This window comes from Humulus lupulus, chromosome 1 (assembly GCF_963169125.1).
Source record: "Humulus lupulus chromosome 1, drHumLupu1.1, whole genome shotgun sequence".
NCBI classification, from domain to species: Eukaryota; Viridiplantae; Streptophyta; class Magnoliopsida; order Rosales; family Cannabaceae; genus Humulus; species Humulus lupulus.
In genome coordinates this window covers 37,943,780-37,962,046 of record NC_084793.1, presented here as the reverse complement: position 1 = coordinate 37,962,046, position 18,267 = coordinate 37,943,780, and positions in this window count along the sequence as shown.

Genomic DNA, 18,267 nt, shown 5'->3' with positions numbered 1-18,267 from the left:
AGGTAGAAGTGAATATTCCTCTTCTTGACACTATTAAACAAGTGTCGCGCTATGCCAAGTTTTTGAAAGAGTTGTGCACTAATAAGTGTAAGTTGAGGGGTAATGAAAAAGTTAGTGTGGGGGAGAATGTTTCCGCAGTTCTTCAAAAGAAGCTTCCACCAAAGTGTAAGGATCCTGGTACTTTTACTATCCCTTGCACTATTGGTAATAAAAGAATTGAGCGTTGTATGTTGGATTTGGGAGCCTCCATCAATGTCATGCCATTCTCCATTTATGCTTCATTGAATCTCGGTCCACTTGAAGAAACAGGGGTGATTATTCAACTTGCTGATAGGTCGAATGCTTATCCCAGGGGTGTAATAGAAGATGTTTTAGTTCAAGTGAATGAATTGGTGTTTCCGGCTGATTTTTATGTTCTTGATATGGAAGATGAATCTATTCCATGCTCCACTCCAATTTTGTTGGGGAGACCATTCATGAAAACTGCGAGAACTAAGATTGATGTGCATGACGGTACGTTGACCATGGAATTTGATGGGGAGACTATTCGATTTAATATTTTTGAGGCTATGAGATATCCGAGTGATGTACATGCTGTTTACTCTCTTGATGTGTTGGATATCCTTTCTCAATGAGTTTTAGATTTGCATAGTGAAGAATGTTTGGAGGTTGCGTTGAGAGAGCATCTTGTGTTGACCGATGAAGATTTGTCTCATGAGATCATGGATGTTATAACCACACTCAATAGTGGTTTTGACAAGACTTTTAAGAAGGTTGCATTTCTTAATTTGCCGATTTCTAATGAGAAATTGCAGCCATCAATTATTCAAGCTCCTACACTTGAATTGAAGCCATTTCCGGAGCATCTCAAATATGTTTACTTGGAGAAGAATGAGACACTTCCAGTTATAATTGCAAGAAGTCTTAACCAAGTCCAAGAAGAAAAATTAATGAGAGTATTCAAAGAATATAAAACAGCCATTGGTTGGTATATTGCTGATATTAAGGGGATTAGCCATTCTATGTGCATGCACTGAATTTTACTTGAAGAATGGTCTAAACCAACACGTGAGGCGCAACAGAGATTAAATCCACCTATGATGGAGGTTGTGAAAAAGGAGATACTGAAGCTCCTTAGTGTGGTTATTATTTACCCAATTTCAGACAATCAATGGGTGAGTCCTGTTTAGGTGGTGCCAAAGAAGTCTGGAATCACAGTGGTAAAGAACGATGAAAACGAGCTAGTACGAAAAAGAATGCAAGCCAGGTGGCGAGTTTGTATAGACTACCGAAAGTTGAATGCGGCAACCCGTAAAGATCACTTTCCATTACCTTTCATTGATCAAATGCTTGAGAGGTTAGCGGGTCATCCTTATTATTGTTTTCTTGACGGTTATTCAGGATATAATCAGATTGTTATAGCTCCTGAAGATCAAGAGAAGGCAACCTTCACATGCCCTTTTGGTACATTTGCGTTCCGACGTATGCCGCTTGGGTTATGTAATGCTCCTGCCACTTTTCAGCGTTGTATGATGAGCATTTTTTCATAATATATTGAAAACATCACTGAGATTTTTATGGATGATTTTAGTGTTTATGGTGACTCATTTGATCGCTGCCTTCATAATCTCACTTTGGTACTCCAGCGGTGTATTGAAACTAACATTGTGCTTAATTGGGAAAAATGCCATTTTATGGTAAACCAAGGTATAGTTTTGGGTCATGTTATTTCAGTCAAGGGAATAGAGGTCGATAAGGCAAAGATTGATTTAATTCGTTCTCTACCATCTCCGACTAGTGTGAAAGAAGTGAGATCATTCCTTGGGCATGCTGGGTTTTATCGGAGATTTATCAAGGATTTCTCTAAAATTTCCACACCACTATGCAACCTTCTCCAAAAAGACGTAAAGTTCGAGTTTAATGAAAAGTGTTTAGTGGCTTTCAACTTATTAAAAGAGTCTTTGACTACAGCTCCTATAATTCAGCCACCAAATTGGGAGCTACCTTTTGAACTCATGTGTGATGCAAGTGACTATGTCGTGGGTGCTGTTCTTGGGCAGCGAGTTGACAAGCTTCCTCATGTTATATATTATGCTTCTCGCACTCTTAATGATGCTTAACTTAATTATTCCACCACTGAAAAAGAGCTCTTGGCGGTCATTTTTGCCTTGGAAAAGTTTCGGTCATACTTGATTGGAACTAAAGTGATTGTTTATACCGACCATGCTGCTCTTCGCTATTTATTGGCAAAGAAAGAAGCCAAGCCTCGGCTGATTCGGTGGATTCTACTTCTTCAAGAGTTTGATTTGGAGATAAAAGATAAAAAGGGGTCTGAGAATAGGGTGGCAGATCATTTGAGTCGTCTTATTCGGGATGAAGATAATTTGCCCATAGAAGAAAAATTTCCGGATGAGCAACTCCTAGCCATGCAAGAAGTTATTCCTTGGTATGCCGACATTGTAAACTACCTTGCTTCGAAGGAGTTACCAAGTGATCTCACATAAGCACAATGGAACAAGATCAAGCATGATGCTCGCCACTACATATGGGATGAACCTTATCTTTGGAAGCATTGTACAGATCAAATCATTCGAAGGTGTGTACCTGAATCTGAATTTCGTTCCATCCTTGCTTTTTGTCTTGCGTATGCTTGTGGTGGACACTTTGGACCTAAGAGGACAGCTCGTAAGATATTTGACAGCGGTTTCTATTGGCCCACAATTTTCAAAGATTCTTATGCTTATTGTAAGGCATGTGATCGTTATCAACGAGTTGGTAACATAACGGCCAAGGATCAGATGCCTCAAACTCCTATTTTAATTCTTGAGATCTTTGATGTTTGGGGTATGAATTTCATGGGACCGTTCCCATCCTCTTTCGGCTATGAATATATTCTATTGGCAGTAGACTACGTGTCTAAATGGGTGGAAGCAATTACAACTAGAACGGATAATTCAAAAACAGTAGTGGATTTCATTCGCTCCAATATTTTTGTGCGTTTTGGTACACCTAAGGCTATGCTTAGTGATCGAGGCACTCATTTTTGTAACAAGAGTATAGAAGCATTGTTTCGACGCTATAGTGTAACTCACAAGGTGACAGTTGCTTATCATCCACAAGCCAACGGGCAAGCGGAGGTTTCTAATCGTGAAATCAAATTGATTCTTGAGAAAACTGTAAATCCAAACCGGAAAGATTGGAGTACAAGGCTTGATGATGCCTTGTGGGCATATCGTACGACATATAAAACACCTATTGGTATGTCACCATATCGGTCGGTGTATGGGAAGCCTTGCCATCTACCGGTAGAGCTAGAGCATAAGGCTTGGTGGGCTGTAAAGAAGTGTAACATGGATATGGCTGCTGTAGGACAACAACGAATGCTTCAATTGCATGAGCTAGAAGAAATACGCAATGAAACATATGAGAGTTCGAGAATCTACAAGGAGAAAACCAAAGCTTTTCATGACAAACATATTCTTCGGAAGAGTTTTGTGGAAGGTCAGAAAGTTCTCATGTATCACTCTCGCCTTAAACTTTTTCCTGGGAAGTTGAAGTCTCGCTGGTTAGGTCCGTTCATTGTTACCAAGGTTTTTCCTCATGGAGCGGTTGAAGTTGTAAGTCCAAGTACCAGAAAGTCATTCAAGGTGAAAGGTCAAAGATTAAAGCCATATTATGAATCAATGGAGAAAGAACAAGCTGCGGTGATTCACCTCATTGACCCGGTATATGTTGATGAATGAAGCATTAGGTCAAGCTAGCGACGATAAACTTAGCTACTTTGTAAATTAATATATTTTCATTATTATTTTCTTTATTTAAATTGAACATTATGTTTTTATTTTTGTTTTTGTTGAGGTAATTTTAGTTTAATTTATGTAATTAGAACCGTGAAAATCGTGAAAAAAAGAAGAAAAAATGAAAAAGTTTGAAAAAAAAGGGAAAGGGACTTAGGCCGCGACTCACATTTCCTAGGCCACGGCCCTTTTATGAAAAAAAATGATGAAAGGCTTCAGAGGCTTCGCAGGCCGCGGCACACCATTTGCAAGCCGCGGCCTACGAACTGAATTTCAAAAAACAGGCTTCGCAGGCCGTGGCATGTCTTTCTTAGGCCGCGGCCCTTTTCTCAAGAAAATTGCTTCAGGGCATGGTAGGCCGCGACACGTATTGCACAGGTCGCAGCACACGAGAGTTTTTTTTGAAACAGAGACAGGTTTGTTCGTAGGCCGCAGCACACATTTCCTAAGCCGCGGCCTACGATTTCAACATCTTTTAAATTTAAAAACTTCATTTCCTCATTTCTCTAAACATCACCAAGAAAACCCCATTCCTCTTTCTTCTTTTTCCCATAATTCTCATCACAAACCCCTATCAATTCCTCCATTTTCCCTTGTTTTCTTTATTCTTTTTCCATCACCATCACCCTAATTCATTCTACACATTTCTTTCTTTCTTCCTCCATTACTCCATAAACACATCTCCACCTTAATTCCCCCACACTAATCCGAAATTCACACATTCCATTTTTTTTTTTTTTTTTGCATTTCCTATACATTTCATATATATAATCCAAGGAGGTTTGCATTCATTTTCATTGCTCTCATTGTAACGCCCCAACTCCAGGGACCGCTACAGTGCACATTGCAAACAGTGCTAAACTCGCTAATCAAGTCATTTGGCCATAAACGTGTGACTAAGCATGATTAGCGGTTTAGGGGTTAAAAACTTTGGTTAAGATATAACGTTTCACTAGAACGTTTACTGTATACATTGGGATCCCAAAAATATAATTTCAGAGTTTATTACAAGAAAGTGTTTACAACAGGCCGTTTTAAGCGGCAAAACAGGGTTCAGCCCTAGTTCCACTTTCAAACCTCGCCCAAGTATTGGTCGAGCAGCTGCATATGTACACATCATCACCTAAGCTCTCCAACTCAAGGATGGTCCAGCTTCCTTTTTCCTTTACCTGCACCACAAAGCACCCGTGAGCCGAAGCCCAGCAAGAAAACTCATATGCTCATAAACAGTCATATCATGATTTCAAATCATATCTGGCATGCCTAGCATTCATAGCTCTATTCAGCATGCAAATGAATTCAAACAGATGCTGGGGTATCCAGGATAAGAAATCCTGGCCTTCTGATTGGAGGACTGTCAAGTCAATCCTAATCAGATGAGTGTCGCAACACTTGAGGTTATGGTAAGCCATACTGAGTGACCGACAAGCGAGTCACCAAATCAAGTGGAAGGGTGGCTGTTGGGTAAGCCTCTAACCTTCAACAGGTTCTGGTAAACCATGCTGAGTGACTGACAAGCAAGTCACTAATTCAAATGGAAGGCTGGCTGTTGGGTAAGCCTCTAACCTTCAACAGGTTCTGGTAAACCATGTTGAGTGACCAAAAAGCAAGTCACTGGGGCCTCAGTGCCCAAGCCATGCATATGATGATCAAAATGATCATGCAAAGCTCGTGGCTTTGATCAAATGAGTGAATATCACTTGAGGTTCTGGTAAACCATACTGAGTGACTGACAACCAGGTCACTAGGGGCCCAATGCCCATTTCCTGCAATGGCTCTACATGACTAGCCTTTGGCTAGATAAATGCTTGTTTATATTCATCGAACTTGAGGTCGGTCCTGCATTAATGCTCTTTGAGTCATTCAATGCAGAGGGTCGATTAGGTCCAATCGACATAGCTTGCACTACACACTAGAGTTGTCATGACTAGTGAGTTAGCGCAATGTGACCAGTGCCCAGTACCACTGCCGAACCTGACTAGTGAGTCACGACTTCACAGTTGATACTAGCACCTTTGCCAAATCTGACTAATTAGTTAGTGCATGACCAGTGCCCAGCACCACTGTCGAACCTGACTAGTGAGTCACAGCTTCACAGTTGATACTAGCACCTTTGCCAAATCTGACTAATTAGTCAGTACCATGCACAAGTAAGCAATGCTATCAATGTGTATCATATGCCAGTTATCCAAGAATAGGACATTCAGCATGCTTACTAAACAGTTGCTAGCATAGTTATGATCATGCACAAACACAGAGACTCAAGCTCTGACCAATCTCATATTCATCATTCATGGCATGCCCTAATCACATGTTTCTTGTGCATCACATGCATCACACTTAATCATCCAGCATGCCTCAACAATAATCCTATGCAAATGGGCAAGGTTGCCAAGCATTCATTATGCTATCAATGTTTACATTTAAACATCCAACATGCATCAAACATAACCATGCATGTCACATATGGGGTGCATTTTTCTTACCTTTGGTCCAAGCACAGGCTACCAGCAAATGAGCCATAAGCACGATCCCGATTCCAAGCCTCTAGTGATAACCTAGTCACAACCACAAATGGTGATCCAATGAGTTCAAGTTCTAAAATCAACCCTTGAACTAAAACTTAGCCTCCAAGACATCAATCCTCACTAATCCGGGTAGTAGGAATGATCCCGAGGCCTAAGGTTTGAGTTCCCATGACTAAAAACCCATTTTGGTCACTTTTCCTCTTTTGAGTCGCAGCCCCATCCATTAGAGCCGCAGCCCCACCCAAATCAGGCCCAAAAATACTCTCTGACAACAATTAGAGCCTCAGCTCTACCCCATAGAGCCGTAGCTCAAATAGCCCATCAGCACCATTTCAGCAGCTTCTTCAAGCTTGAGCCGCAGCGCCCAAGAACTGAGCTGCGACTCAACCTCGAACCCAACCAAAAATCCTCCATTTCTTCATCTAAAATCCTTTCATAAACATATCCAAACATCTCCAAACTCAAAAATCAAAGTTCCCAAACATCCCCATGATCCAAAACCCATAAAACCCAAGTCTCAAATCACCCAAAAACACATCAAAACACAAAATCCAATTCAAGCTTAAAAACTTAGAACTTAAAACTTGAATTACCTCCGATTGAGTTGTTTCCAACTAAATCCTCCGGCTAATAAGCTTCTAATCTTTCCTAGGATCGCTATGCCTCGATCCTCGCTTGAATCCGAGTCCTAGAACTCAAGTTATCTTCGAAAAAACGATCGGGAGACAAAAAGGGAACTTTTAGGGAGAGAGAACGTATAAAACGTTCTTTTTATTCTTTTAAAAGGTTACTTCAAACTTAAGTAGCCTCAACCAAATCCTAATGCTCGGGGTCCCGAAAACACCCCTGGGGACAAAATAGCCAAAACCTCCGAAATTTCCCCCTGATCTTACTAACTCCCAATTTATCACCAAATATTAATTCCCATTACCCAATAACCCGGTAATGCTCTAAATACCCCTTGACTTACTCCAAGTCAAGCTTAAATCCCGTTGTGACTTTCCCACTAGCTTACCTCCTAGGATCGTCTTGTGCTGGGTAACCCTGGCATAACCAAATAATAACAAAGCACCACGCCCATTTCACATATATGCCAAAAATGCCCGAAATTGCCAAAATATGAAAATCACCCAATTAATCACAAATGGGTTCACATGCATATTTAATACACCTAAACATGTATATTATCATTAAATAGCATAATAAATCAATTATGGCCCCCCTGGCCTCCTAATCAAGGTCTTAAACCTTATTAGGAAATTTGGGGCGTTACACTCATCAAGTAAGTTTTTCTTTGAAAAATATTTGTTTTGTTACTTGAATAATTGAAGAGTGGTGTAGTTTGGAAACATTTGTGTGGTTGTTTATTTTGGTAATAAATGTCCTTTGTATTACTTTGATTATTAATTCATGGACATTTTGATTTTTTGAGAAGTTTTACTTCATGGTCTATAATTTGTTGGAGATGGTATTTTTCTGCACTCTATGTGTTTGATAAAAAGTTTGTGAGGAATGGAGTATATGGTTGGTGTATGAGTGTTCTTGGGGCGAGTTAGAATTTGTTATATAGGAGTTGAGTTGATGCATTGTGTGACTTTGATCCCGGATTTGGGGGCATTTAAACTTTGGTATGGATTCATGTTGGCCATTGTGGTGTTTTTCTCTCAATCTTTTAATGACTAACAATGGTGTTTTTGTGTTTTTGTTCTTTATTTTTCTAATTTTTGGACAGCCATGGCTCCAAAGACAAATAGGAATCAAGCTTCTTCATCGACGCCAATTCCCTATGATCCCCAAAGATTTGTGTCTATCGAGGCCTAAGATAGTTACTTGAATGCCATTGCTCATGACAAGGTGTGGGTCCTTGAGCGATGATTTGATCTTCACATGCATCATGATCAACCTTTCCTCATGCATCAAATTGAGTCTCGGGGTTGGGAAAAATTGTGTGCTCATCCTGAACCGGACATTGGTCCTATTGTTCGTGAATTTTATGCCAATGTTGTGGCTCATGAAAATTACAAGGTGAAAGTGAGAGGTGTGAAAGTGTCCTTCAAAGTAGCTGATATTAATAGCTACTATGAGCTACATCACTTTCAGCGTGATGAATATGGTGCGGTTAAAGATAATTTTGATCATCAAGCTATTATTGATGAAATTGCAATGCCGGGTGCTGTATGGAATTTATATAATAATGGGGCTCCTCGCTACATCAAAGCCGCTTATCTGGATATCAATACAAAAGCTTGGCAGTGGTTCATGGGGGCAAAATTAATGCCGACAGCCCAACTTGGTCATGTTGATATTCATGAAGCAATTCTTCTTTATGCAATTCTCACTGACAAAACCATTAATGTGGGGCAAATTATTCATGCTTCCATCATTCGAAGTATGAGCCAAGTGACGAATAGATTTTATGTTCCCTCATTGATCACTGCGTTATGTAAGAAGGCAGGTGTTCCTTGGGATGAGTCTGAAGACAAGGTGCATCCATTCCGCATTATTGATCACAATACCCTTGATCGATTGAAGGGGAAAACTGCTGTTCAAGTTAATGATCAAGACCAATCTTCTATTCCGGCCCCTGTTCCTCCTCTGAACGATAGTAGACGAACCACTCAACAACGTTTGCAAGCTTTGGAGAAAGAGGTTTATTATGGCCGACTTGATATTCGGCAGCATATCCTGGATCACAACCAGAGGTTTGTGGAATATGTGAGCTATCAGGATATTTGTTATAGGATGGATCAGGCTCGTTTGAATGTGGATATGTCTACATATCCACCTGCTCCTACTTGGTTGCAGCCTTATCTACCACCGATTCCCATGCCCATGGTGCCATATCAGGCCCCTGATGATGAGGATTTTGCTGGCACGACAGATATGGATATTCCTGAGGAGTAATTTGTTATGAGGGAGTTTTTCTTTCTTCTCTTTTCACTTTATTTTCTATTTTCCTAAGTCCATTGAGGACAATGTACTGTTTAAGTGTGGGGGGAAGGAAATTTTCTGTTTTGTTATGTTATGTCTTTTTTAATTTTCTGTTCTTTTCGTTTTATTTAGTGTCTGTGAGTGTTTAGTTGTGTTGGTCTTGTTGAAAGCATTGGTCGATGATGAAATTTTGAATAATGCTTAAAAGTGATGTTAAACAATGAGGAATTTTGTATGATTTGTGTGCTTGACTCCTATGTGAATTGCTATTTTGATTTATGTTGTTTTTCACTCTATGCACGATTGAATTCACCACTTAAATGTGTTGGAAAAGATTTATGCTTGTTGAAAGAATTTTTTTTTTTTGAAGTCCCAACCACTCTAGAAATCATTAATCAATAGTTTGAGGCGAAATCATAAGTACACATGATTAGGAAGATGATTAAGGCAGTTCTTTGGATCGTTTGAGCCGTTCAAGCCAACCTATTATATGATAATCCCTAGTTTCCCATGTTTGAGCCATGATGACTATTTCTTTTCTTCTATGAACCGAAATTTTTGACCTTATACTTCCTTGAAAAATATTTCTTTTTGTAACCCATTACACCATGGTTATATATATATATATATGATTATTGATCTTGTGGGATGGTTTGTTGAAAAAAAAAGAAAAAAAATACTTATGGGTTATTTGTTTGGTTGTAATTTATGTATGATCTCTATTTCTCTCCTTGGAATATTATGAAAAAAAAAAAAAAAACAAAAGAAAAAATGATTTGCAATGAAAAAAAATCTTATATGCAAATTTTGCAAAAGTATAAGTGTAGGGGAATTAATGAGATCATTGTGGAAAGAAGAGTAAGAAAAAAAATAGGTACTTCTTGATTTGTATGGGAAAATTTGGGGCAAGTTCAAAGAATGAAATTGATGTATGCTATGGTGTGATTTGAGCTTAAATGTATCTTTCTCAACTACCCTTAACCTTAGCCTTACATTACAAGCCTATAAAGACCTTTTGATTTTTGATCATTGTGTGTTTATATTAGTGGATAATGATTGGTTAATGTCTATGGAGTGGATGTTTTTCATTGAAAAACATTTTGGTAGATAGGGACTGATTTAAAAGAAAATGATTTGGCAAGTATGGATTAAATTTGATGCATTTGAGTTGGTGTTGTGATTCAGTGTTTAGTAAATTATTTTTGAAAATCAAATGGTAAATTACATATGGAGTTGAAATTCTAATGAGTATGAAAATCTGAATTGTTTTGGCATTACTTATTTGTGTGATTCTCAGAGACATTCAAGCTTTTGACAAGACCTTTGTTTAGTGAGTCTAGATTAGTTTGTTTTATTTTTAGTTTTGTTATTTTAGTGTTTTGCTAAGGGACTAGCAATATTCAAGTGTGGGGGAATTTGATAAGGTCATTTTTGTATTAATATTTGCTAAGTTTTTCTATGCTTGGATGGTGTTATGATAGCATTTGTAATAGTTTTAACTAAGTTTCGTGATTCTACAACATATTTTCTACATTGCATTTTATATTGATAAATCTGACATTTTGATGGCAAGTGTAGTTAAAATAAAGTTTTAGGAGTATTCCAAGCTTTCGGGATTGATATGTTGAAGTGGCGGCAACGTGCAAGCTGTCTAAGATCAAGAATTGAAGAAATTGGAGGTAGGTCGCGGCTCATAAATCTCAGGCCGCGACACTTTAAATGGAATTGCAGTTTCAGAATTTTTTCTTCCAGACAGGCCGCTGCCTAGTGTGCCAGGCCGCTGCCTGAGTGACAGATTTGTGCACAGATTTTGTTCTAGGCCGCGGCTCGCATTTTCCAGGCCGCGACTTGCGACGTCGTTTTCAAATTTTTTATTACTTTTTAATTAGAATTTAATTGAGACTATAAAGGAGGATTAAGGTTAATTTTAGAAGATTTTTTATTACGATTTAGGAGAGAAAAAGACTGAGAAAGGGCTGAAGAGAAGACTACAAGACTACATTACTTTTGTTCATCAATCTAGTTTCTTTTCTTCCTTTAATCTCTTTAATTTTAATTATAATTATGTTTTTGATTATGATTACTATTATAGTGTAGGTTCTTTTTAGGTTAAGGGTTAATTCAAAATCCAAGACATGAATTCTTGATTGTTGATAATGAATATCATTCTTTAATTTCTCTCAATATTAAATTGTTTCTATTTTTCTAATTGAATGCTGTGAATTTTGTGATTTCTTGTTAGGTGGCCAACTAATTAAGATTTTACATTGTTCAATTGTTATCTTAGAATTACTACTCACATAATAGTTTAAGATTCTAAGTGTATGTGATAAATTGCAATTGATAGTTATGTCAAAAGAATTGTTGATTGTGATGAAAAATAGAACCTAGGTTAAATGAATTATATGCTTCATTAATTTATTGCATAGATTAACTTGTTTCCATAGGACTTAATGCTTTATCTAAGTTAAATAGATTGTATGCTTCATAGATTTATTACTTAGATACAAGAGTTAATTATTGAGCGCTTCACCTTAATTACTTATAATAGGGAGACTGAGATAATTGACTGCTTCAGCGTTATCTGCGGGGTTAATAGTTTAATTGAGAAATTGGAAGAATATTTATTATTAGTGATTAGGAATGATTGTTGAGGGTGGAGATTAACCTTTAACTGTTTCTTAATATCGTAATATCAATATTTAATTTCTTTCTAGTTTATGTTATTTAATTTTGAGTTAAAAATCAAAATCCCTTTTTAAGTTTTAGTGTTAATTATTGAATAATAAAGTGAACGATAGTCCTCGTGGGTTCGACCTGTGCTTGCTATTATACTGAAATAATTGGAAGTATTGAAAGAAAAATCATTGTTAAATTTGTGTGGTATATGACAGCCATCAATAATATTTTTTTTAATTATTATTAATAAATTTAAATTATATTTTTTTACTATTTACCTTTACAAATAATTTTAATAAATCATAAATTAAGACTAAATAACGTAAATATTTTTTTTGTTAAGGAATTAAATACTAATTTTTTTTTATAAAAGGAACTTAATTATAAAAAACAAAACTAATTATGAATTATAGTTGTAAAATAATCTTATCAATTACTTTGATTAGAAAAATTATTTTTTAGATTCTAATTAATAATTATAATAAAATTTTATTTTTTTTACAAGATAAATACTATGTGATCAAGTCAGAATCAGGTAATTGGTCATTAATTAATGACCATTAAATTTTTTAGTACTATTAAATTAATCAGTCGTTCAATAATAATCCAATTGTTAAAGTAAATATAATCATCAATGGGTAAATATTAACGTAATCATAGTACTAACCCTTCATGATATATATATTTTGGTACAAAATTATATTTTAGAGAAAAATATAATTAATTTTTTATAATATTTTTACAATTCAATTTTTACATTTATATATTTAACAAGATATAAAGATAGTATTAGGTACAAAATCAAACACACCAATCAAATAAAGAACACCAAATGATTTTTTATGTGGTTTAATGGTTAAGTATATTTAGTCCACTAGTTGATTTTATTATCTCTACATTAAAGCTTCTCTTGCAATTTTCACAAGAGTTTCTGCATACCATTTCTCTTCTTCCACAATGTGAGCCAATCTCTCCTATTTATAAAGGTTAATGGTCATCTCAGAATTCCTGAAATAATGGGAAATTGACATTTTTTACATAATTGTAATTAAATACATTAAATACATAAATATTTGTATTAAAACAACTTAATTTTTGTTCAAGGCATACAAAATAGGAAAGAATCTCACTTTTTAAGGATGTGACAACTATTTTTGAAATTCGTGCATCATTCAACTCGGCGGGTCTGAACTAGATATACGGATCGAATAGGGAACCAATTACGGAACTTATATCCTTTTGATCGTTATCGCTATGCTGATCTGGACAAGATACATGCTTGCATACTGAATTCTACTTGGTGTGTTATCGCAGGCAATCAAAAATAAAACCTATACTATATATTAGAAATATATATGTAGTAGTTTTAGTAAGGGTCAATCTCATATAAAGTTTAGTATAGTTTTATGCTTTAGTGTTTAGTGCTCAAAAATGTTATTTTGCTAAGTTTAAAGTTCAAATTAAATTAAGTTTTTATTAATATTTTCTTGACTTTATTGTGATATATTATTTAAATGGAAAATGTTAGTTTTAATTTAATTTACAAATATTTTATATGAATTATAATACATTTGAGCCAAATTAAAAGAGAAAAAAAGTAAAGAAAAGAATTAAACTTAAAAAGAAAAAAAAGGGAGAGCTGAAAAAATGATATTATTGTAAGTTAATTCTTTTTTTTGTTGTTTTCAGCAGCCAGGCCCGTTCAACCGGCCCAAAAGAGTCTAGGTCCGCCTAAGCCTTGCACCTTTCCAGCACGCCATGTAGTGATCTCCTCCTCTGCCACCTGTCCGTGAGCAGCCTAGCAGCCAACGCCTGGAGCCCTGCATGACCCGCCTGACCCGCCTGACCCGAGTGCCCCAACCCGCGCCTCAACTCAGCTTTCCCCAACCCGGCCCCTCGACCCGTGAGCCTCCATCCCAACCTGCGTCTGACTCGGTTCATTTGCCCCTTTCCTTCAGCCAACCTGGACACGTGGCTCGCCTCCATTGGTGCGACCTGGTCAAAGTCTCAACCTGCCACCAGCCACCTTTCAGCCCAATTTTTGTGTGTTTTGGGCCTTGTATCCTTCCATTTTGAGCTCTTAAGCTCACATTTTTTTGGTGTTTTAGAAAAATGGCAAAATAATCATTCACCAAAATAGTTAGGTTAATATTAATAATAAGATTTGATTTTTTCAAAATCATATTTTATTATTAATATTTCAAATTTATTTTGTAAACTCTATTTGTTGTTTAATTTCTTTTTAGTCATTTTCTCCTTCTATAAATAGGGATTCTTCTTTCACATTTAGTGTAACGACCTCCTTTCTTAACATACATATATATAGTGTAAAAACAAAATTTAACATGAATATAGCAATACTGAAATTCTGAATTTACAAAAACTTTATTAAACAATACATAACTAATGTTCATAATCTCAAACCATACAATACTCACAACTAAATAAAAACTTTATCTTACATACAAATCTTAATACTTTTATAAATAATTTTCGTGGTGTTACTACACCTTAACGTAGAAATGAAGATGTATCAAACCGATAAATTGAAAAGCTTTATGTAAATTACAACGTTCATGAAATACTTTTAAAGCTTTAAGTAAATTATAAAATTCACAAAATACTTTTAATGAAATATAATTATAAAATCAAGTTTCTCGTTTATTTATAAAATAGCATAGCAGATTTCCACTCCCTTCAGGTCAGCCTCATATGTACAGTCATGTTGGCTCCACGTATACTCATCAACAATTTATATTTGGGGCCTCTTACCTACAATACAAAGCATTATCTGATGAGCTAAGGCTCAGTAAGCAGAATAACTACCTCATATGCATTAAAATAAACGTGCAACATGTTATGTATTTTCTTTCTTTCACTTTCCTTTCTTTTGGGCCCTAGAGGATGCTGCTGCCGGCATTACATAGAGAATCACATTCCCACTTGAACATAAACATGATAATAGGGAATTTCTCCCTCATAAACATTCATTATATAGGGACGTACATCTCCCTCCTTACATTTTTGGGACGTAGGTCTCCCAAGCAGCACCTCTACTTTAACGCTTTCAATAACTTGTTTGTGAACATTAAGCGTGCTTATGCATAAGAAATATAACATTCTTAAAAATAACTTATGCATAACAACATGTCAGAATAACATATAAAGCATATAAATGCACATAAGACACATAAAAGACTTGTATTGTAGATGAGGATTCTACTTACCTTGCGTCTTGATAAAACAACCGAAATTGTTAGCTTCCTGATAAAAACACAAACTATTAACTTACATAAAATCGACATGATGTAATTTTTGTTTATAGTTGTTGTTATTCTATTATTCTTTTCTTCTTATTTTATTGTTTATTTTATGTCCAGGAATATGGTCATACTATAATTGTCCATGGCAAGATCCCGGTCTAAAAGTCATGGTCATGGTCATACGGAAATGTCCAGGTCATAGTATCAGTCCATAATAATAGGGAATAAGGTCATATAATAAAAGTCCAAATAGTCCAAAGTGTGACCATAGCCTATATAAGTTTAGTATTATAAAGATACATAAAAAAATAGTTTATATTTCAATTTTGGCATTTGTAAAATATGACGACATGGTAAAATAATCCATATATAAATTTTGGCATTATAGTAAAATAATCTATATATAACTTTTGGCATTATAACGGCATAGTAAATTAATCTATATATAAATTTTGGCATTATAACGGCATAGTAAAATAATCTATATATAAATTTTGGCATTATAACGGCATAGTAAAATAATCTATATATAACTTTTGGCATTATAACAGCATAGTAAAATAATATATATATATATAATAACTAAATAACTGAAAAGAAAGACTCGAGAAAGAGCTTACCTAAAAGGTTTTCGTAGGCTAGCGTTTCGGACAGAACTTCGCCTAGATCTTCAAGGTTTAGAACTTTAGAAGGGAGTTAAGAAGATTTTTGGGTAGAGTAAGAGAAAGAAAATGAAGTTTTTGTGATTCAAGATGAGTTTTGGAAGGGCTACTTATAGGAAAATTTTGGGTTACTATGCTAATAAAATATTTAAAATATAAGCATAGTGGAAAAATAAAATATTCAAAATATAAGCATGGTGGTTTGCCAAAGTCATCATTATATCACTATTGCATCATCATGTGGGAACCATGGGGTGGACCCTGCTGTGGGACCCATGCGGACCCCATTGTGGGACCCACTATGAATAGTACCTGGTGAATAGTAAAAAAATGAAAACTTCCCAATTTTCCTATATTACTTAGTCTAGCATTTTTTACTCACAAACTTTTATGAAAATGTTTCTCTAACACCCAGAAATTTATTATTCTCACCTGTTGGTTACTTCAACAACTTAGAATTGTTAAAATCCCAAAATAGAAAACAACTATATCCCCAACGGTCAGGATCACTATTCACCAACGGTCATAAACGGCTAGTTTTTGTCCTATAAATACTTGTTCCTTCAACCATTTACTTGCACAACTTCTTCATCTCTTAACCTTCTAGATAAAATTCATCATCAAATCATGAATTTCTCTTTATTTTTCATAACTTTAGTGATTGTTTGCTTGTATTTAGCATCATTCTATGGGTATTATACTAATGAAATGCCCATGAATGTTATAGTTGCATATTCATTAGTTATTCTTCCACTTTACTTAATAGCTCTAGCATTCGGTTAGCATTGTAATGCACTCAAAAGTATGAATAAAAATATCTTCTCTTATTTTTCATAATTGTTGTAATGTATTTGTAAAAAGAAATGGGAGTTACATTTAGTATGTGATTTTTAGAGTAAAGAAACTATAGCAAAATTTCTACTCACTTTCTTCTCATATTTTCTTCTTAGAATTTTGTGAGAATCATGAGCATAATGGTCTAATCTTCCTAGGAAGGTTAGAGATGATTCTATATGCTAGTGATGTTATTTTGCTGCTTTGATTTACTATGTTCTTAATATAATGTATTTTATTTATGTTCTTTCATCCTCATCTCTATTTTGTTATCTTTATTTACTTGTGCTAATAGTATATATGATTAGTCATGCTCTTTCTATGTGCTTCTAATTAGTAAAAGTAATATTGATACATAATTTTATGTCTAATCTTCTATTGCATTATTACCCTTAGGTATTTTGTCATTTTTAGATTCTTCATAAGATTAACATTGAGATCCTAAAGTAATGAACTTTATAACTCAAATTGACTTTTGTTAGAAAAGAATATAGACTTTAATGTTAGATTTTCCAAGTAAATGTTGGGATGTGAACTATTTACTTGTGTATTTTTGTAAATAAAGTAACTAAGTAACCAAACAAGCATATGGATGATTTTTGAAACATTTCTACTTCTCAACTCTTGCTTACACCTTACTTTTATTTCACTTGTCTCATTTTATCATTTCATCAAAAAGACAACATAACAATCTCAAATCTCTTTTCATTTCCAGTTTTATTTATTTTATGTTACTAACTTTTTGTGTTATTTTCTACTAATATTTTGGTTTTAGGTTACCTCCATGTAGATCGACTGCCCGATCTATACTACAACCACCATTAAGTGAATGCACATTTTGGGCGTTAAACATTTAGGAACAAGAATTGTGGATCGAGTATAAAGGAAACAACTTTAACAATTACGAAACACTGCAAAATATGAAAATTAATCAAAAGAACAAATAATGTTCTAAGTCAACATCCACTAATGGAATTTCACAATTGATTATTGATGCAAGAATAATAATTCATACTTTGAATATTCACCGTTGGAGCTAAATTCTTATCTCTTTTAGTCACAATTAATTAGAAGCAAGCGATCAAATTAACCTTAACCACTAGATAACCCTAAGACCAATGTTAAAAGTTTAACATAGCAGAAGCATTAAGAATTAGAGAGACTGATGAAACCAAACAATAAAAACACAAACGGTTGAATTTACTTGAGACAAATGTTCTACTAAGAACTAACAATTTCCAGCACAGGAAATTGTCTTATTTACTTCACAAATTAGAGTAATAAAAAAATTATGGATTTGATATCTAACTCAGCAGTAAAGTGCAACGAATAACAAACTAGTAGGCTTCCTAGCAATTCAATGATTCAATCATGAAAATATGCACAACAGAACATCTCAAAATCAAATAGAAATTAAATTTTAATAAAAATAGATTTCACAGTTTTATGGATTCCAAGACTTTAGTTTTCCTTGACCAATACAAAGGATTAGTCAAACATAACCATATGATAAAAACTAGAGAATACTAAATAAAAAATGAAGATAGAGAAGAAGAGAGTCTGAGTGTGAGGC